Genomic DNA, 23,949 nt, shown 5'->3' with positions numbered 1-23,949 from the left:
ATCGTCAGGTCGCTGAACAAAAAACAAATCAATTTGTGTGAGTGGACTTTATCAACAAATATACCGAACTACAGGTCAAATTTTAAAAGATGAGGTCAAGACAAACTAACAAAATAAAAAACCTATCAGCCAATAGAACAATTGCTGCTATAGTTCTGAGTAGGTACACACATTTTCTGAAGCAAAGTTGAAGTCATAAAAAACATAATGTCGTAAAAGGTTAAATACGGTACATAGAATACACTTTCTAGATTAAGTCAAAACGGAGTTGATATAAATCAAACGTGCCCAAGTTTAGTTGAAGGGAAAGCCAAACTGTAAAAATTAAACCCTTTGTGTCTAAATTGCACATAAGAACGCACAGAAGTTTATGAAAGGTGTCTTACTCTTGTTTTTGTGACCTGAAACTTTTGTTAATAGTTATCAAAGCTACAAGGATTATAATTTAGTACGACAGATGCGCGGTCAGTCTACATTAGATTTACCAGTGACGCTCATCTCAAAAGAGTTATAGAGCCGAACAAGGACAAAGTTGAAGAACATTGTGGATCAAAAAGTCCAAAAAAAAAATGTGCCAAATACGGCTAAAGTAATTTCTTCCTAAAATAAGACACTTCTTTGTTTTTCTAAGTATACAATGTTTTGTAAACGGGAATTTATTAAAATGACAACATATTAATAATCAAATAAACACTGAAGTGCTGTAATATGCGGTGCACTGTCTTTTTTCTGTTATCCATTTTACTTACTTTATCAAATATTACAATTGATATCATGTGAAGCAGAAATGAACCAAATTTTGTACCAAGCACACAGCCTTTGTCAGTGTCGTGTGGACAGTATTTCAAACGAACAAACGCCTTGCCAATAAGGATACCAATCACACTTGCCAAAACAATACATAATATGAAGACTAAAATCAACCCAGACAGCAGGAACTTTGTAAGCCGTTTCTTTATTGGATAATACCAGTGGTCATTCCCTGTCACTGGATGCTAAAAAGAAACTTTACTTTGCAATACAGACAAAAATTATCAATGTATTGAATAAATTAATAAATACCTTACTAAAATCAATTTGCTGCAGTGAAATACAATGAATTACTAATTTGTAGCAATTACACTTTGTTATAACCACATTTTTTTTTCTAAAATAGTCCAGTACCACGTCAGGAATATGACAGTTAGTCCTGGTATCTATGATGAGTTTACTGATATGAAACGTCCAGAATGCTCTTCTTCAACTTCGTACTTTATCTGGTGCTTCTTATTCGAGGATCCATAATGGGTCTATTATAGACGAAAAGCGCGTCTAGTGCAAATATAAATTTCAATCATGTTATATATGATGAGTTTATTCTACGTATATTTTTCCCTGTCAAGTGTCTCTTTTGTTCCGTACTTTTTTCTGCTGTGTTTTACCACTTTTTTTAGTTGAAGCCTTGACTAAGTCAGTTGTGTCTTTTTTGTGTTGGCTTATGTTATGTATCCCATTTACTATGTCATAACATGGGAACTTAACATCGTTTAAGACCGAGAGTTAAAATCATTCCTCAGTAAAGGACCTTGATATCGCCCCGTCAATTGCAATGAGTGCCGTAATATCATCCACGACTCACTCTGTACATACTGTTTGAAATGGATAAAACGGGAAAACCTGAAAAAAATCTATGGACCTTTTTTTTAATTCAGTAATGGACATAGTTGATATACGTATTTAACATTTTAAAGAACATTAACTCTTAACAATAACCACAATAAACCTATTTCTTGTATCAAACATAAACTAAAAGATCTAGCCAAGGAATTTGTGTTCGTCCCGGTCGATAAAGCTGCTAATAACATTATTATTGTTTGACGTAAATTTTACATTGAAGTTCTATGAAAAGAAATCATCAATTCCCTAACATTCCAACTGATTTCATTTGCAGAAAACGACACCTGTTCCACTACTTAAATATCTATTCTTCTTACCAGTACACTTTGTACAATAAAAAAAACCGATAATAAATTGTTCAAACAAAGCCTGCGAAAATAGTAAAATTGATTACTTTTAGAGTGTCAAAAACTCGTTGGAAGTACTTGATAAATTGCATTCTTATATTGGTGATTTTCAATTTGTTCAAAGTTTTGATTTTTCTACCCTATATACCACATTGACTCACACTCTCATTAAGAAAAAAAATCACACACCTAAATAAATGGGTATTTAAAAAGTCAGAATGTGAATATATATGTTGAAACTCTTTTAGGTATTTTTTTAGTAGCAATATACAAAAAAATTATGTCAATTGGACATGCTTTGATACTATATTTGCCTATAAATTTATACTAGATAACATTTGTGTTCGCTTTGGAGATTCCGTATTCCGTATATCTTCAGTTTATCGGCATTGTCATGGGAACTAACTGTGCGCCACTGATTGCTGGCCTGTTTTTGTATTGGTATAAGTTACAATTGATGACAAAAATCAGCAAAGACCCGTCGAAACAACATCTGATACACAAATGTAATAATACTTTAAAATATTTGGAAGATATTTTGGCTCTCAATAATGACGACTTCAGTATGTATGCTGAAGACATTTATCCTGTTTAACTTACTTTAGATAAAGCTTATACTAACAATGACCACTGCCCTTTCCTCGATCTTTACATCTATATCATTAACGGAAAGCTTAGTACTAAAATTTATGATAAAAGAGATGCTTTTTCAATTCCTATCGTTAATTATCCATTATTATATGTAGACGTTCCCTTGTCACCATCTTACGGTGTTTATATATCTCAACTTGTACGATTCGCTCGTGTATGTAGCAGTGTTTTAGATTTTAACGAGAGAAATTTATGTTTTACTGAAAAATTATAACACCAAGGTTTTCGATATCACAAACTTGTCAAAACATTTATACGATTTACTTAATGTTATCATCGGTATAACATAAATATAGCTCAACATGCAGACTTCTTATACGTTCAGGTATTTCACATCCAATATTGTATTGAAATATTTTTTAGAAAGCACAAAAATGTCAATATTCACCTCATAAGCTAACAATACTTATTAAGAAGGGGTATAGTTACGATACTGTTGTCAGGTCATTAAAGACTGCATATGTTGCCGTTAATATTGATTCACTTATAGTATAGGGTCTTAGCATCTGAACAAAACGCCACTGTTTAAAAACCAGTTGTTGGCATGACACGGGTTATGTTCTTCTCATATATCTTATGATGGTATGATACTTAACCCCTCACGGGAGGATTTTGCCTGAAATTCATATAATGAAGACATAATTTTTCAATCAGTTTAATTGAAGTCTGGAGCTGGCATGTCAGTTAACTGCTAGTAGTCTGATGTTATTTATGTATTATTGTCATTTTGTTTATTTTCTTTGTTACATCTTCTGACATTAGATTCGGAATTCTCTAGACTTGAAATTTAATGTGTGTATTATTTTGCGTTTACTTTTCTTCATTGGCTAGAGGTATAAGGGGAGGGTTGAGATATCAAAAACATGTTCAACCCCATCGTATTTTTGCGCTTGTCCCATGTCAGGAGCCACTGGCCTTTGTTAGTCTTGTTTTATTTTAACTTTTAGTTTCTTGTGTACAATGTGGAGTTTAGTATGGCATTATCACTGAACTAGTATATATTTGTTAAGGGGCTAGCTGAAGGACGCCTCCGGGTGCGAAAATTTCTCTTTGCATTGAAGAACTGTTGGTGACCTTCTGTTGTTGTCTGCTCTATGTTCGGGTTGTTGTCTCTTTGTCCCATTCTCCATTTCCATTCTCAATTTTATTTGTTTTCTGTTATTAGTTAATACTTCAGTTTTATCATGTATATCTTTATGAAATTTACTGCAAAAGCATAAATTGTTCTTAATAATAAGTATGTTCTAATCCCATGCAGAAACTCTCGGTTCTGTACAACTTTGAACTTGTTTTTACTTTCGAACTTTTGTATCTGGGCGTAATTTGGTGAGTCTTGTGTGGACGAGGCGCGCTTCTGGCGTATTGCATTTTAAACCTAGTGCCTTTTGTAAGCTATTATTCGTGTGTTGCTTTGTCTAATATGTTTACCTATTTATTTGTATTGTCATCCTGTAATGTTGACCTTAAAGCGGGAGGTTTGGCAAGCCACATAACAAGGTTCAACCAACCATTTTTTTCTTTAAAAAATGTCCTGTACCAAGTTAGGTCTATGGTCATTGTTATATTATAGTTCGTGTATGTGTGTGTTATATTGAAACGATGTGCTTCTTTTGTGTCGTTTGTTTTGCTGTTATATTTGAGTGTGAATTTACATTATTATAAGACGTGTCACGGTACTTTTCTTTCCCAAGTTCATGTATTTAGTTTTGATGTTATATTTGGTATTCTCATCGGATTTTGTCTAGTGCTTAGTTCGTTTCTCTGTGTGTTACATGTCAATGTTATGTCGTCATACTTTTATCATTAATGAGTTTCCCTCGGTTTTGGTTTGTGACCCGGATTTGGTTTTTTCCTTTCGATTAATGAGTTTTGAACATCAGTATACTACTGTTGTCCATATTTATGGCATACTAATTGGCGGGCACAACACAGGTTATCGATTCTGTGTAAAACATTTGAAACAGAAATCACTAAATCCGGCATTTTCTTGGATATGTTGGACATATTGGATTTGGAAAACATTTGAAATAGACCCGTTGTGAAAATTAGAATAAAATGCTGGCATTTTTTTATACCTCAAAAGCAAGTTTATATGCGGGAAAAAATATATAAGTACTGGATTCTCATCATTCCATCAGGATATTGCACTGATAAATGAAGGCCATTATGTTGAAGTACAATGTAGCTCTGTGTGCCTTTTGAAATAACGTATTGGTTTTTTTTGGCCACTTTTAAGTGTGTTAACAACAAGAAATAAATCATTGCGATGGAATTTACAATTTTTCAAATAAGTAATTGGTGAGAATTATTGGATAAAATATTTCCAACATAAATTGGAATGCAAACTTTGACACTTTTAGATATATATGTTCTCAAATATCTCTAGTATAGTCTTATTTCTATCATTTATATTGTCTGTGCACGAACAAAAGTTATTAATATTAATGATGTTCTCAAATGCATCATTTCTTTTTCTCAAGCAGATCTATATACCTTGTAAGCAATTATTACCACGATAAAAATATATCATTGACCATTCACAACGAATTTGTAATTGCATATTTTGTATGCGGTTTAAGTGGTCAAATTATGGCGCAGTAGAATTTTCCATGAACTTATTACAATTAAGAGCAACAAAATAACTTACGAGTAAAATATGAATTAAAATTTAGATTTTAAACTTTATTGAATGCATTAAATTTTAAATGTTTTTATAGTTTTATTTTTATAGTTTTTTTCTATACGCTAGAGACAGAGTTATATATACCTTTTAGCATATTGAAATAATTAAAGTACTGAACAATTAATTAAATTAGTACAAACACGTATTCTAAACGTAGCAGTAAATCTTAAAATATGCATCTTTAAAAGACTTCATTTATATCTACACATTCGTTTTATTTGCATTCATAAAATACGCTTCACACTGGAACTTTCTTTGTTTAAGGAAAGTATTCCTAGTCATTCCTTGACAAAAACATCATCATAAATGTGAGATAAAGGCAAAACATGTTAAAAAAAAACATTACCCGAAAATTCTTAGCATGCATATGACAGCAATTTCAACGTCTTTTGTTGCTCATCGTACTTCAAAATGTTGGAAATCGCCGTCGCAAGTTCCAGTACTATTCCTTTATTGCTATTGTATTTTGTCAACAAAACATTTGTGTGATATATTGAGGGTAAACACTCGTATTCACAGTGTCTGTATATGCTATTTTGATGTCTCATTAGGACAAAAATGAAAAAAATAAACACATATATAGTACATAAGTGGCTTTTGGATGTATAATTGATATGGAATAAAGCATGACTGACAATAGTCGAATTTATGTTTTATTTCCATACTAATTATGTAAACAGATTAAAACAAATATCTCTTACTTTCTTTCGTTTTGTTCCGTAGAACTCTGGTCTGTCTGTTTCTGTCACTTCGAATCCATCCACTGCCCATTTATAGGCTAATGAAGCAGTTTTTCTCTTCCATAATTTAAGAAATATTGTTCCTGAAGAAAAAGACTTCCTGGCTTTCTTAATTGATTGTTTGGTTGATTTTATTGAAATACTTGTTTGCATGTTTTATTTCTAATTTTCTTGAATGTACAACACAATTTGTCATTTGTCGCGAGAACAGTTTTTTTAGTAAGACATTCCGCATCAACATCATGTCGATTTGTTTGCTTAAGTAAAGCTCACGCAGTTCTTTTCGTTTATTACTACGCTACTGACTATTTGAAAAGATATTTTAAATTAAGAAATAATTCCTTCATGTCATGCTCTATGCTCATTTTAACATGGATAGGCATTACATTTGTCGATATTTTACACTGAGCGTTGGTCAAATATAATGACTACCCATGTTAAAATGAACATAGAGCATGACATGAAGGAATTATTTCGATTCTAACATGACAAATACAATTAATTTATAGGTCGAAGCATACGAAAATACCGTAAGAATGTTTGGCTGTTTCCGTTTCCTCCCCGAGGTGTCTGTATATTACATTACATATTTGATAAGTTTAAAAACTACGAGCAGGGTAAATATATGTTGTTTGATAAAAATATATAATAAAAATTTATGTTAGCTTAATTGTAAATATTTAAAAGGATAACGATGGAAATTACGTTAATATAAAAAGTCCGTGTGCATGTGTCAAACATATTTGTTGTGCTCATTAGAACACGGCTTTGTTAACAATGCGTTATAAGGACGTCATATTAGAATATGTTTTCTTTGAATGTATGCAAGATGTAATTACCAATAATGTAAACACTGTAAAGTTAACTGTTGATTTTGGTTTTCATTCGAGCGTTATCAGACCACTGTTATCAAAGTCTCTGTATATTTTGAGCAACTTGAGAAAAGTACTTGCAAACAGTATCATTTACTGTTAGCTTGATATTAATGGATAGAACGAACAGAATATTGATCTCATCTTTGAGTCGATGTACTGCAGTTTCTTCATAAAAACAGTAAATCAAACAATCTTTTGCAAACAGATTCAATTATTAGACTTACCCCAGACACATATGAAAACAGCATAATATGGTGTGGCTTCATTGTCACAGCCTTCGTAGAAGAATGCCAATATTGGTGTTACCCTAGGTAATAAATAAGAAAAATAAGTCAAATGACTGACTTAACCGTACGAAATTAAATTTTTCTAATATTATTATACAGCAGAAATACCACGAGTATCACAGCTATATTCCACGGCATTTTGGATTCATCCGGTGTATATGGGTTTGCTGAGCTTTTCTTCTTGCGGAATTGCAATATCTGATGGAAAAAGAATCTTTTAGTAGCCAATTCAAAATGACTTTATGTCAAAAGTAAAATCACAAAAGATCTCAAACACATCAAAGTAATGCACAACAACTGTTTGGGTACATCTTGGCAAGTCGTAAATTTTGAAAATTGCTAAAGATTAAGTTTTTTACATATTACAAAACTGACAGACCTCTTTAAATACCAACTTATCTAAAAAAAAAATACTTAACTTAAAACCCTAGCCGCAACGAACCCACGACACATCTTTGCAGCTCAACAACATGAAATTTGTTCAAATCCCACGTCATTTGCACGATATTTTGAGCATCGTGGCGCTGCCGTGTGTCGTGATACGATTGGAGATGCACCTTTTTTTTCTCTACAATTTGTTGTAGTATAACTGCTGTTGTGAGATATTCTTTCCATAGTCGTGCGACAAATGTGCGATATTGTAGTGGGTACCAAAACAATTAATTTAAATAAAACAATCGTTGCAGAAGAGTCGTACGAATATCTCACGACTGTTGCAAGACACTGGTGATACTATAGCACGATTGTTTCATGAATACCAAATTTCGTACGATGCCCGCACATCATTGATTGGCCGTCGTACGACAGTGGTACTTCATTCGTGCAGCATATTTACGTTTGATTTAGAAGAATACAATTCGGTGGTAATGCATGTTTTAGAAGAACAAAACGTTTAAAGAGGACGGCTTTCCCCCAAGAACGATTATGTTCGACCCTGTTAAATATGTGCCTTGCCGGCCTATGAAAAGAGCAAATGGAGTCATGTTAGCGTTGATTCGAGTCCGTTAATATTTAACCCACTTCTCTGACGTCAGTCTATTGTTCTAATAGTGGATTATTTTTTCGGAATCCACTGACCACCCTGTTAACTTAAGATAACTTATGTCATAACTTTAAGCTTTTAACTTACGAAATGTAATCCTCTCAAAAACGAGTGACAGATGAAAGGTTCGAACCCGCGCGCATTTTCGACAGTGAAGTTTGTAGTCTATGCATGATACCACTAGACCATGGGCGCTTATATTAAAAAACAATATTTTAATATCACTCTTAAAGCGTTTATTTGTCAATATATGTCAATAAACTATATTTTTGTCTTTTTTATATATAAAAGAATAAATAACATCATACAATCAAGGAATTGTAAATATGACTTATTAGTACAGTTCCTTTATAAAATAAACACCCATGTACATATAACACTTATCACTTTTAACGTACAAGGCCATCCCCTTTTGAATGTGAATAAATTGTGATAAGCTACAACTGTAAAACTACTTCTTTGACTCTTAAACCAGAAACAAAACTGTCAACTTGTTATGAAAAATGAAATAAAGATACCTCTTAGATTCAAAAAAATATGTTGGTAGAGAAACACAGTAAAATGGAAAAAAATATTCCGGGTCCTAGGATTGAACTTGGTACTGTTGCTATCAAAGTTGTGTCTTTCAGTGCTAACGACTAGACGATCACGGCTATAAACACATTTCAAGATACACTTTTAAATTGACATACTTATATATTGTATATTTGTAGCAGAAGCAATTCTGCTTGGGTTTCAGAATGCGTACCACAAATATTACTAGTGTATTTACTGATTTAAGATGGATGCCAAATGTAATAACGTTGAAACAATCTAAACATATATAATGAAAGCGAACCAGTTAACACAATATTTATATATTATTGTTCAATTAAGACCAATCATTGTTTTCATTTTGTCATCAACTAGAATGTTGTGAGTTGGTTTTATTGTGGCATTTATAAGTAAGCTTAGTCCGTTTGAATATAGGTTGTATATCCAATCTATCTAAACCAAAGAATTTTTTATCAAAGAATTGGACCATATAAAGACTATAAACATGAAACTCATCTGGTTGTTCAATACTTTATATGTAAATATTCAAGGTTTTCAAATGTTGGTAAGTATTTTATTTTAACTTTCCAAACAAGATTACAAAAACATCCGTTTAATAATTATTTGTCTTTTTGAATTAATTATGAATACTAAAACCTAATCAATATAAAAAATTTGTAATGATTAATTATTGAAAGAAATCATTATTTACAAGTATACAATCCGGAATTAGTAAGGGTAGATAACAACCGATTTAAGTTAAATTAAACTTATCTTAAGTTAAATATAAATGTGAACTATGTGGATCTAACCATTTCCAGATATTAGAGAATAAAAAAGACAAAATACGAAATTATTTTCATGAAACTTCGTTGATTCATTGTCAGATCATGAAACAGATAGTCGTTTTACTAGAAACGGGTTAAGTTAGAGAATTGATAAGAAGTAGTGTATTCGAAAACGATAATCAACTCGCGACTAAAGTCGCTCGTTGATTATCGTTTACGAATCCACTACTTCTTATCAATTCTCCAATACAGAAACGTCAGACGTTTGTGGGTGTTAAGCCATGGCTCTTAAAGCGCCTGATGTTGTTTTTTTTTTTTTTTGGGGGGGGGGGCAGTATATTACAGTGATGCAAGAGTTGAAACATGAATCTGCCGGTGATTATGTTGGATCCATGTGAATGAAGTCTGGCATGTTTCAAGAGCTTTTCCGGAGAGTCGCCACTCGCTCTCATCATATTTACACAACAGTTGTACGACAGTCGCACGACAGTTACAAGCGCATCCCAATACATGAAAACTTTAAAAAAAACTCACGATTGTCGTATTATTGTCGTACGATTGTTGCACGACTGTCGCACGACTGTTGTCCGAACGACATGAGACGCGCACACAACAGTACAATTACATATTTTTTTTATTGTCTCAGGGAACCATCGTGGACATGACGTAGCTGACGAGACTACTCGAAATGGTAATTTGACAGTGCCATGACATCTATTTTATAGATCTTCCACGCAAAAAAATCTTACGATCTATTTTAGCAGGGGCTTTACTTGCTACAATCAAATAGTCTGAAAGGTATTGAATTACCAACACCCACTGACTTTTACATTTACTCTGATTAAAACATATCACAAACATTATCCTTTACCTAATTAATAAAACATTGGTACATGTATCTACGCAGTGCATAGTTATGTTATTCTCGTGTATTTTATGATACTAAAGCCATGACAGAAGGTATCGTGCTTCATTTTGTATGATGAAGACAAAACTTTACAAAGGTCTGATCTATGAAAAAAACAGAACCAGAAACACTTTGTAAACCACATCAACAAACAACACCTGTACATCAAGTTCCTAAGGATATATGAAAACAAAAGCAGCGGGTTGAAATATTTAAAAGGTAACAACTTTTACACTTAGTGATAACAGTATTTAACTTCCCAACATAGAAAGACATACTATAACATATCAATTGAAATTGTTTAACTGAAAATAGTGAATATAGACTGAACCAATTAATGTGATATTACACAGTTAATTAACTTCAGTTACCTGGAATCATCTGTTATATTTACGGCACTGTAAAAAACGAAGAAAAATATGAAATTATTAAACTGAAAAAATCATTAATAATTGACTTTATTCGATTAATTTTACCAATAATGTCTTGAAAATAATAAATGACTGTCTGCATATTTGAAAATTATAGAAAAAAAAATTCTGATGAAAATTTTTAGATCATTTGCATACAAAACCTACTTAGTTATAGTTGTTCGTGTACGTAATTTGTTTTTTCTGAATTTCAAAATAAATATAGCATTTCATAATGTCTTACAGGGAGACTTGATGTCTTAATGATTAAATTTCCTCGGAGTTCAGTAATTTGATACTTTCATTATTTTATCTACAGGTTTCACTAGTCTGATGCATTTGGTCTGTTTGTGTCAATTTCAAACACTCTTCGGGTGTGCTTACCACCAGTTTTTAGTAATTTGGGTTTTGAAAAAGGTCGTTTATCTTTTTATGTATTTCCGAATGAACAAACTTAACAAAAGCTGGTCGCTATCATATAACAATTACCATAGACATCGAATACACACAAACAAACATACAATCATCGTGAATTACCTTAAATTATCTGTTGAATTAATGGCACTGTATAAAAAAAAAGTAAAATAGATTTACCATATCAAATATATCTTCAATTTCACAAACACGATCATTTTAACAATGCATTGCTCAATTTGTTTTTTCTGAATTTCAAAATGTATATAGCATTCCATAATGTCTTACAGGGAGACGGGGTGTCTTAATGATTAAATTTCTTTGGAGTTAAGTATTTTGATACTTTCATTATTTGATCTACAGCTTTCTTTTGTCTGTAATTTTTGTCCTGTTTGTGTTCATTTCAAACATTTTTCGTATGTGCTTACCACCGGTTTTTAGTAATTTTGATTTTGAAAAGGTTCGTTTATCTTTCTATGTATTCCCGCTTTAACAAACTAAATAAAAGCTGGCCGCTAACATATAACAATTACCATAGACATCGAATACAAACAAACAAACATACAATCAACCATGTATTACCTTGAATTATCTGCATTAATTGCACTGTATAAAAGAAAGTAAAGTATGAACAGATTTACTAAATCAAATCGATCTTCAATTTTGTAAACACGATCATTTTAACACTGCATTGCCCTATCATTCTGAAATCTATTGTCTATGTTTAGTTACTAGATTTACTAATTTATCCGCATTTTTCTTTTTCTTATGAAGACATCAAAAATATTATACTGCAGTTAAATTAGAAAATAACAGAAGAAATATTCATTACAAAACTTTTAGAACCAAAATTTTATTTCTTTTTCTTTCCATTTTTATATAAAAACTATTTAGCCATGTTAGTTTTTGTCTCTTATTTTTCTTTGTTCAAAATTTGATACCTCACAGGAGCCCTGGTGCCAATATGATAAAAGTGGTTTATCCCCAGTGTTGACGTTTCTATAAACCTACCCTTTCAAACCCTGATCATACATGAATGTGTTTGACCTCAGAATTTTTCCCGTCCAAGTTCTTTGTGCTTTCTATGCCTACTCAGGTAGCACTCCACAGTTAGAAAATAGAATTAAAAATAAGCCACAAAATGTTTTATTATCTCCTATTCCTGGATTTCTAATACATTAACCTAACTGTTTGTGTTGTACATGTGCATATGTATGTAATCAGTATATTCCATAGATTTGATTTTTAAAAGTTAAAACAGTGAAAATGAATCCCTTTTATGTGTATCCTTGGCAACATTCTGAATATATTTACCGTAAAATATTGTAAAAAGGAGGATGAACATGTCTCATATCCCCCCCCAAAAAAAAAATTAAAAAAAATTGGATCAAACTAGAATTTCAATGCCTTTGAGTGATACCTTTTTAGAAACTGTTTTAATAAATCTTCCTAATGATCAAATAAAATATGGGTGTCTTTCGCCACTTGTTTTCGTAGAATCGAATTACAAAGTTAGTGCGATAAAAAGTTGGAAAAAATCATTACAATAATTGCAGGACCAATGTATGATAGGGACAAGCAAATACGGACTGTCATACAGAAAACAGCGTATATTACATACATTAAATAATCTTGATTTTCGTATAAACACAATACAAAGGCTATTTTAATACTCAGCTATCCAAAAAAGAATTTTATTGCACAAGGGCCAAAATGCCAAACTACACACCTAACTGTGGAGTGCTACCTCAAATTTAAATTGCTGGTAACTAAGATATAATAACGATCGCAGACAGTGATATTGAAGACAAACACAGAACCTTACAAACATCCATGTATTACCTTGAATTATCGGTTCCATTAATGACACTGTATAAAAGAATTAAAAATATATGAAATGAGAAACCCGACACATCGATCTATAATTGCGGATACGATTATTTCAACCATGCAATATTTCATAGTATTTTTTTAAAAATACAGGTATTGCGTATAAAAGTTAGATTTATCTGTATATTTTAATTTCCCTCTAATAAATAATTGCGTTCCAATATATAAAATAGAAAGTAAACATGGTAAAAGAAAACATATTTGGAATCAAAATACAAAGGCCTGATTTTTTTTTGGGTTATGTTAGTCATGATGTTTGTCTTTATTTCTCTCAGTACTTTGCTGAAACATTTCAATCCAATACTAAGGTTAGTCATTAAGGGAATAAATCTGGCTGTTTGTTATATTTTGTGATTACTAACTACAGGTTTATTACATATTAAGCAACACGACGGGTGCCGCATGTGGAGCAGGATCTGCTTACCCTTCCGGAGCACCTGAGATCACCCTTAGTTTTTGGTGGGGTTCGTGTTGTTTATTCTTTAGTTTTCTATGTTGTGTCATGTGTACTATTGTTTTTCTGTTTGTCTTTTTTATTTTTAGCCATGGCGTTGTCAGTTTGTTTTAGATTTACGAGTTTAACTGTTCCTTTGGTATCTGTCGTCCCTCTTTTATTAATCAAACAAAACTACTTTACAACTACGGGGATAAAGAATTACAAGGAAACATAAAAGTGAAAAAAAGAAATTAAAAAAATATATATAATTACCTATTTAGTAATCCAAATATGAAGATAGTCAGACCAAATATCACTGGAAACCATAATGACGTCATTAGCAAACCAGACCAGGTAAAATAAAAGGCAATTTTCTCCCCGAAATAGTTACGAATTTTTGTCAATGGCTGATACTTCAAAAGAGTATTCCATTTATCATTTAGAACTTTTCTTGGATCTTCCTTAACATTTTTCCTCTCTTCGTCCTGAACATCTTGCGTTTCTTTATTTGTACTCTCAGGCTGCACATCATAACGTGTGCTATCTTCTGAGGGCTCATGTAAAATCAAAATGTCTGTATACACATCAAGTTTCTTCAAGTAAGGAAAATCTAGAATATTCGATTGGACGTTCAATGTCAAACAACTACCGTCATTATTCACATTGATGAAAGATTCAATAAAATTTAGAATTGGAAATGAGGTTTATGTCAACAAAAAACAAAAACTCAACTAAAAACAAGACAACAGTTGAATCCATCAATAGGTCTTAAACCCATCTTCATGCAGAAAATATCTTATTTATTCTAGTTTTGTCAGTTGTTTTTTATAAGAAATCCTGCTATATTCGAGCCTGATTATGCACACTTCCTTTGTGTATATGTCTTACGGGATTCTATGTTAATTTATGATTGATTTTGTCATATAAATGAGGTTATTATCACAATAGTTTTGATATACTTACATGTACTAAACATCCTTTATTTAGAGTATAATGCTTAAGCAAATACTCACTTAACATGCTTAAGTTATCGAATTTTCTGTCCGTTGTTAAAGTTGAATTTGCACCTGTACAAAAAGAAGATGTAATGTTGGTTACTTAAATTTCTCAAATTTCAATTAAAACATAATCGATACCCGAACAGAGATATCAGGAATTGCCACAATGATTATTTTGTTTTAAATCTGAACAGTTTTGTAACTTCTCCTTATAAGTTCTTTTAAAACAACGATACATGTGATAAGCATTGACAAAAACAGCTATAATCAGTGTCAGTCTTCCTTGTGGCTCTACTACATATATACTCTGCTCAGCTATTAATAAAATTACACATGTGATGGAATTATATGTACTTTGAATATAAAATACTACTGTAGAACTGTATCTTTACATAAGTGGTTGTCATAAATCTAAGTCAGGAATTGACCTCATCTGTACCACCTATCGAATATTTTATCCCCGTCACCCTATATTAAGGTTAGTAAGGTTTCTGGAATGTAACCAATAACTGACATTTATCAAGCTCGCTTATTAGAAATGTTAAATCCAAAATGAAGGCAAACCTGTGTTAAAAAATGTTCTTGTCAAACAATTCCCATCAACATCTTTTTCCAATAGCTTAATGTCATCTTTTTTAACATCATGAATGAGGTTCATATGGATAAGAATATTATTAACCTGTCAATGATAAAAGAAAACAACTGATCGACTGATTTACTTTTATTGCTTCGCTTCTAGTGGCGAATATTGCATGCATATCTGGGACTTTGAAATAATAAATATTCATTGTGTTTATTCCGTGAAAATCAATGATTATGTACTTGTAACAACACATGATATTGTAGTTTTAACTTTCAACCTAATTGAAAACGTTAAACTAAAGCAACCAAACTTAAACTCTTTGTAATTAACCTTAGGTTTAGGATCCCTTCTATAGCCATTTTCGTACGATTTTTTCAAACTTCAATTGTAACAAAACTACAGCTATAATGAATAATAGAGATATACCGTTTTGTACATATACCAAGGGGAAACTTGATGCAAAGTATTATTACTTATTGTTTCATTGCATTTTATAGAAAAAAGAGTTCTTTGTGGCAAATACACCAACATTTTTATAGAAAATCCACAGTCTTTAATACAGAGATTTTTCTTATAAAATTTACAACATAGATTACTCACCTGCTTTTCTATGATGTGCTAGTGTTTATTTAATATTACACAAAGTTCGTAGTAACCTGTAAATTCCAAAAAAAAAACGTCGTGCTGAGTCACAAAAGGCGAGCGCACCCTAAAAGGTGTATTTGATTTGGGCCATATTTTAATTTGTGTTAACCAATAGCTTCATTAATAAACTCGTTTAAGAAAATCAAAGCTAGAACTGCATGCAATAATCTTATATCAATCAGTAATGAAATTCCCAAATATGAGGGTACAAGGATAATGCTGTGCATTTTCTATAAAATTTCCATATGTTTAGCATTGAATCAAAAATAGGGTACATCTTATTCATTTGCCCTATGTGTACATAATTCCGTACCTTGATACAGCTTGATCCATTAATGTTCTGGCTAAATGCAAGAGTTCTTTCTGTATTCTACAGTGATAATATCAGGACAGTTAAGACTGTCATGGTATTTGTAATATGTCATTGCCCGATTTAATGTATATTTCCGGCATTATTGTTCGACAATTCACATATGTAAAAGGATGATCCAAATTTGAAGATAACAAACACCTGTAAACCAGTGTTAGTGATCGCCTTGAATCTTTAGTCAGATGAGAGTTGTTGGTCCACGTATAATATAGAAAGTATCACGGTACTTGAGACAAGGAACACAATGAAACCATTTGCATTGATCATTTGAATAACCCTTTCAATCACTGTTATCGAGTAAAACCGTACATTCTTTTATGGTACCTGACCTCCAAAAATAATTCCTCTTTGGGTCATGTTGCAAATGCACCAATCAATTTCAAAATTGTTTTTAACAAAGGAGTAAACTGAGTAACCAAATTATCACAGTATATATTTAGATAATTTATCACGTGTTCGTCATTACTTTGGTATTTTTATGATAAATGAACAGTTAGACCGTTGGTTTTCCCGTTTGAATGGTTTAACACTAGTAATGTTGGGGCCCTTTATAGCTTGTTGTTCGGTGTGAGCCAAGGCTCCGTGTTGAAGGCCGTACTTTAACCTATAACGGTTTACTTTTTAAATTGTTACTTGGATGGAGAGTTGTCTTATTGGCACTCACACCACATCTTCCTATATCTAGTTGAATAAGTGATGACAAGTTACAATTGACCGTTAATATAATTGATAGAGACGCATGCAAAATGTGCAAAGTTGTAACCGTCGAGGGCCTAGGCTCATCACGGAAGCACAAACCAAGTGAATAGCTTGTTCGGAATTTAATCATACCAGTAATGTCCTGATTGCTGGTCTGAAGAACTTTGAAGGATTCAAATGGTTCTCGAATAGATGTATTCTCTTCATCTTAAATCTGGTCGATTTTGGATGAACAGCTAAAACATAACAAAGTTAGATTATCAAGAACTTGACAAAACAGTTACCTTACCAGGACACCCATCAATATTTAACATATTAAAGGCTATATTTGATCCTTCTTTCATTATTAATCCATATATTACTGTCTTGATTTGTCAACATTATATCAAAATATACGTCACCGACATCAAAGATTTTTTCAAGATGACTTGGGTCAAAACATAAATATTTGAATGATGATATTAGTAAAACTAACTAGTATATATTTGCTTAGGGGCCAGCTGAATGACGCCTCCAGGTGTGGGAATTATCGCTACATTGAAGACCTGTTGGTGACCTTCTGCTGTTTTTTTGTCTATGGTCGGGTTGTTGTTTCTTTGACACATCCCTCATTTCCATTCTGAATTTTATTTCTTAGGAATTAAATGAAAAAAATCTTCTGATAGAACAGTTTACACAGCTTTTTATCTCTGTTATGATACTTTGATAACTAGATACAAGAATTTCCTTGTGTAGAAGATGTGGATTCAACCTTGTTTAAAAGCTAGCTTAACATATCGCTTATATGGCATTACATACACTTATATTGACCACAGTGTGTTAACATACATAAATAATATGCAAACAAGTCAAAAAGTCAACATTAAGATATATGATCTAAATATCATTGACACAAACAAATATGTAAACAGAGAAATGCAAAATATACAAATCACAGATTACGCAAACATGAACGAACAGAATACAAGAAATTACCATATCACAATGACAGAATGTATAAGTACAGAACAGCATCAAACTGATAAAACCAAATATAGACTGAACAATAAAAAATAAATAATTTACGAAACAGATAATAGAACATTAACGTTATATGAAGTTAATGTAGCATTTTCAAGCTCTTTAAAACCAAGGAGTTGGTAAATGATAATCTTTTATGCAGGTGAGGTTCGTATCCTGCTTTTCAGGTCAGGGAAATTGGTAACTGCTGCACAAGATGATTTCATTTGATTAATTATTTTCCTTTTTATTTATTGGAACAGACTTCAAATATAAATACTGCAACATGTATATCAAGCGTTGAAAAATGTTTCGTTTTCAAGGTATAATAAACAGTGAAAACAAATGAAGTCATATGCGACGTTTGCACTTCTTAATGGGCTATAGCCTATCTAACAATCATGAGTATGTGCAGAATCACATTCTAATATAATGCTCACGCGTTTGTGGGATTTATGTTTCAATAAACAAGTGTGAATAAGGATTACCATTTCAATTGTCTAAAAAGATTAGTATTTTTATAACATTTAAATCCTCAAGCCCAATAATCTGCAATGCAATTTTATAATGTGTGCAAGAATACAACATGTAATGAGAATCAATCCTTTGACATCTTGTAAAGGCATTTGCCTTAATAATTTTAGGTGCCTGTTAAACTTTGTGTGTTGGTGTTTAATTTATAATAACTACATATCTCAGATTCATGTATTTGGTTTTCATGTTATATTTGTTATTCTCGTGGTGTTTTGTCTGATGCTTGGTCCGTTTCTATGTGTGTTGCGTTTCGGTGTTGTGTCGTTGTTCTCCTCTTATATTTAATGCGTTTCACTCGGTTTTGGTTTGTTACCCCGATTTTGTTTTTTGTCCATGGATTTATGAGTTTTGAACAGCGGTATACTACTGTTGCCTTTATTATTCAGTTAAATCCAATTATTGTCAAAAATAATTATGATTTTAAAAAATGTAATCAGACAGTAACATACACGTTGTTTTAAGTTTAAAAGTACTCTTACTGGATTTGAGCAGTTGAGAGGTAAACAAATCAGAAGCTAGTGAATCAAAATGATTCCACTCAATATATAATGTTCTGATGTATGACTTTGTCATATATATTGATAGATATATATACTTTAGGGTTAAATCAATTAATAGGGAGCAGGTCACTTATTATTTTTTCTTCCAAGTGTGATTATGAAATGAATCCACTTAATTTTTAACAATTGAAACAAATGCAAACAATACGTAAATTCATCAAATAACATATTAACGTTATGCTGCATTTGTGTATCACATTGTGATCGGCTTGTGGTTTTGATATGTTTGCTGACTTACTTTTGTCTTTTTCAAACGTTTTGTTTATAAACTTGGAACACGTATTTGTTTGATCTTCATCTGGATAAGTCAGCTGTAAATATATATATACAATTGATTAATTTAATATCATTTATTCTTCAGTATTCATAAAGTTCTATATGACATTTATATTAGCATTCAGCCATTACTGGCACTATAATATATAATTCACAACGAGGTTTTGTTCAAAACAAACGTTAACGTAAAATATAACTATAACTTCTCAATTGTGAACTTTGAACTGCATAACTCCAGAAGCACCTACATGGAGTATTAATCTCCAAGGGAAAACCATGTTCTAGAGCTTGCATTTTCCATCATTTTTTCGTTGATAGGGGTTGCAGCTTACAAGACAGATTTTAAACCAAGAGTTCTTAGTGATAATGTTTAGATAAACCCTTAAGGACATCATTAAGAAGGTTTTTTTCGGGGGGGGGGGGGGGGGGGGGGACAATAGTCGTAATCACAGTGCGATTGTCGAAAGTGGTCTGCATGCTAATATGGGAGTATGACTGGAATTATCTCTACAGAAGTAACAGATCGAGATGTGTTTAATATATTGTTGTTTGTTCTTTTGTTCGTGTTTCTCTCATGATATTGTCGGTTCTTTTTCGATTATATTTCAGTAAGATTGTTCCTTTCAATATCACTCATATCACTTCCATCACCACAGCACGTATAAGAATAATTACCTGGCGAATAAATATAAATCAACAACGTATTGAATTTAAAATACTGTTATGTATTATTTAGATACTAAGGCTGTTCTCACTCAGACATAGACAACCTTAGCTGTATTTGGCAAAAAAAAAATGGAATTTTGGTTCCCAGTGCTCTTCAAATTCGTAATATATTTTGCATTTTTAACTTTTTTCGGATTCGAGCGTCACTGATGAGTCTTTTGTAGACGCAATGCGCGTCTGGCGTATATACTAAATTAAGTCCTCGTATGGATGATGAGTTTATTTCTACAAATTCACTCCTTTTGTCCAAATTCTAATTCAAACTTTTCATACATTAGTTATTTCATACAATTTCATTAAACATCATATAAACAGTCAGAAACGAAATCAATACCATGAATGAAAGTTACTTACTCCTTGTAATGGCATTTGTAGATGTGTCATTTCTGCTTCAATACAGAGTCTTCTAAAAGAACAGTGAAGTTTCGTATAAACTTTGTCTTTAAGAACAATTTCTTCAACAGCAAATCCTTCAGTTCTCAACTTTTTTTTAAATTTTTTTCTTAGCTTTACCCGGACTTTATTTTTTCTTTCTTCCTCATTTGCCTTATTGCACTTTGGTCCATCTTCAACTTTATTATGAATCAAAACAATATCAATCCCTTTTGGCGCTGAAATTATTGCCTTTTCATGGTTTCTGTAAAATCTGTCAAAATGTGCTAGTACTTTTTCGTCCACGTTTTTTGTTTTATTCATTGCTTTGAAAGTGTGATAACCCTCTGACAATAAATGTAAAAAAAATATAATTACAATATGTATTTTTTAAATAAGATTTAAAAAAAAAATGCAATGAATATTGATTGTAAAAAGCTTAAATAATGACATTTAGAAAGAACACTCTGTGTTTTAAATCATTGGCTTCAAATGTAAGCCGATACAGTAATGCAAACATAGGAGCTACTTGTCTTTATACATTTTAAAAACAGAAAACAAAGTTAGATTGATAAATAAAATATTAATTACAACAGCCATTGTTTTGATAACGCCACAATACACTCAGGAGCTTAATCACTATGTTCAGTATTAGCAATTTATTTCATAAAAAAACATCTAATAATGTGTATAACGTGCTTCTAACATAAATTTATCAGTAGCTTCTACTTAGATAAATGGAAAAATGAAACTCCAAGAACATAAAAATTTGTATACATTAATGTATTAAGTGTTTAATCCAAAGAGAAAGTGACCTTGTGTGTACAAATTCAAACATCAAACTTTATATCTTTTTATTAGCTAGACAACAGAAATTCCATTTAAGATTTGATTTACAGAATTATAGTTTATTTGTAAATGCATGCATTAAATAAAACAAAAGAAATAGTTATGTAAATTGGTGTTTAAATATATAAGGTGTATGTAATGCTATGTCTGCGACAGGTATATATTTGCTCTTGTAATGTAAAGTGTGATAACCCTCTGACAATAAATGTAAAAAAAATATAATTACAATATGTATTTTTTAAATAAGATTTAAAAAAAAATGCAATGAATATTGATTGTAAAAAGCTTAAATAATGACATTTAGAAAGAACACTCTGTGTTTTAAATCATTGGCTTCAAATGTAAGCCGATACAGTAATGCAAACATAGGAGCTACTTGTCTTTATACATTTTAAAAACAGAAAACAAAGTTAGATTGATAAATAAAATATTAATTACAACAGCCATTGTTTTGATAACGCCACAATACACTCAGGAGCTTAATCACTATGTTCAGTATTAGCGATTTATTTCATAAAAAAACATCGAATAATGTGTATAACGTGCTTCTAACATAAATTTATCAGTAGCTTCTACTTAGATAAATGGAAAAATGAAACTCCAAGAACATAAAAATTTGTATACATTAATGTATTAAGTGTTTAATCCAAAGAGAAAGTGACCTTGTGTGTACAAATTCAAACATCAAACTTTATATCTTTTTATTAGCTAGACAACAGAAATTCCATTTAAGATTTGATTTACAGAATTATAGTTTATTTGTAAATGCACGCATTAAATAAAACAAAAGAAATAGTTATGTAAATTGGTGTTTAAATATATAAGGTGTATGTAATGCTATGTCGGCGACAGGTATATATTTGCTCTTGTAATGTTTTAAATTATATACACTAACGATTGTAAATAGTTTAACTTAATTTTTGTCCGTTTTATAGAGTATAAGATTCTAATTCGCAAAATTGTTGTAAAAAAAAGTATGTTGATTCAAATCCATGTGGTAGGTTCAAATGATTACAAATACATGTAGGTGTGTGGCCTGGGCGTCGAAAAGTTGATATACGTTTGTAAATACTTCATTAATTATGATTTCAAATACTATTTGATATATATTTTGAAGGAATATTTTAACCAAACATTCAGCCCTTACAGTATAGTACATGGTTTTACTTTCTTCCTTGTCCACAAGAACTATATTTTAATGATATTTATACCTTTCAAAAGAAAAGAATTAACTATATTAACTATAACTAGTTTTATCGAATTAATGGGAAGGAAAACTTACAATGGTCGGTAAGTGAAATGGCCATCAACATATTGTGTTCGTATAACATAGTATATTTTGAAGTGTGTTATAAAATTATTTACATAAGTTCAGAAGAAACAAGAAATCTCAAGAAGGTCGAAATGAGTTACTCTTTTAAAATAGAAAAGTCATGCTATATTAATAATTTTACAACGAATGCAAATTAAATTGGAATCTTAACGGTTATTCTGAACCGCTCAATCAATTAGTTAGCATGCATCATGATTTTTATCTTCAAATAGATCAACTATAATATGTTTTTTATATATCAATCTGATGTCATGACTATCAATAAATGTGTGTGTAATCGGATTAAACGTACACACTTATTTCACTTAATGATTTGTATTTTACATTATATGTTTGTATACACTTAGGGATTTATTTCACATTTGAATAATTAAATATATAAAGGAAGATCTATACCTATATTCTTCCGATTTAAACTACTTTGCAAAATCACTGTTGTTAATATACCGAAAACTTACTGTACTATACCCTATCATGCATCCACGAAAAATGTTAGAGACTTTTTATGGCCAAATCAATCCATAAATTTATTATGGCGATACGCGGAATTGGGTTTCAGCTTTTGATTTGAAATGTCGACGTCAATTGAGAACAAAGACTCTTTAGATTTTGTTTTAATTGTAAAACAGTTATACAAAGTGAATATTATACAATATTGATCAAACTGACACATTTCAATAGTCGTTAAACATTGTTAAAGGACTTCCATATCAATGTCACTGGCTTTCACCCATGAATAACTTGGGTTGTTAATTAACCCATTTGGTGTGATATCATTTATTATGTCGTTCGCATTTGGTTTTTAACAGTTTCGACATTTTCCACAATGCATTGTGTATTTTAATTATTCTTTGTAGTGCGCGACACGATCTTAGATGTCAGTCTGGCTTGATTAACCTGTTTAATCTTTTTAAAATACTATCTTCATTCTTCTATATTATTGTAGGGAAAGCTTTTTGAAAGTCGATTATGGAACATATTTCTAATATTCTGTTTTAACTGTTGATAGTGTATCAAATGTTTTAGTTGTACCTAACTGCAAATTCGTTTGGTTTGTCTATTGTTTAATAGTCGTAACCTTTGATCTTTATAATTTTGGGGTACGAGGTTCCAGAGTTTCGAGTTAAATATTAAGAGATAAGTTATTTCTTTCATCCATTGATATATATATATATTCATGTGTTAATGTAGTTACTTATTTAAAAATATCTTTTATTTTGAAAATAATTTAAAAAATACATAAAACCCGAAATATAAGTCTGTATGTACACAGTCAGAAATATGACAGTTATTATCCTTTTGTTTGATGTTTTCGGTTTCTGATTTTGCTCTTTGACGTGGAGAC

General features: G+C 31.2%; 1 pseudogene; it reads right to left on the bottom strand.

Annotated features, from left to right (window-relative positions):
- The window catches only part of LOC134700304 (uncharacterized), a 36,979-nt pseudogene extending 16,233 nt beyond the window's left edge, over nucleotides 1-20,746 (bottom strand).
- Nucleotides 20,747-23,949: the final 3,203 nt, after the last annotated feature.

This window comes from Mytilus trossulus, unplaced genomic scaffold (assembly GCF_036588685.1).
Source record: "Mytilus trossulus isolate FHL-02 unplaced genomic scaffold, PNRI_Mtr1.1.1.hap1 h1tg000128l__unscaffolded, whole genome shotgun sequence".
Lineage (NCBI taxonomy): Eukaryota > Metazoa > Mollusca > Bivalvia > Mytilida > Mytilidae > Mytilus > Mytilus trossulus.
Note: the sequence above shows the minus strand (reverse complement) of the source record. Positions and strands in the feature narration are given on the sequence as shown.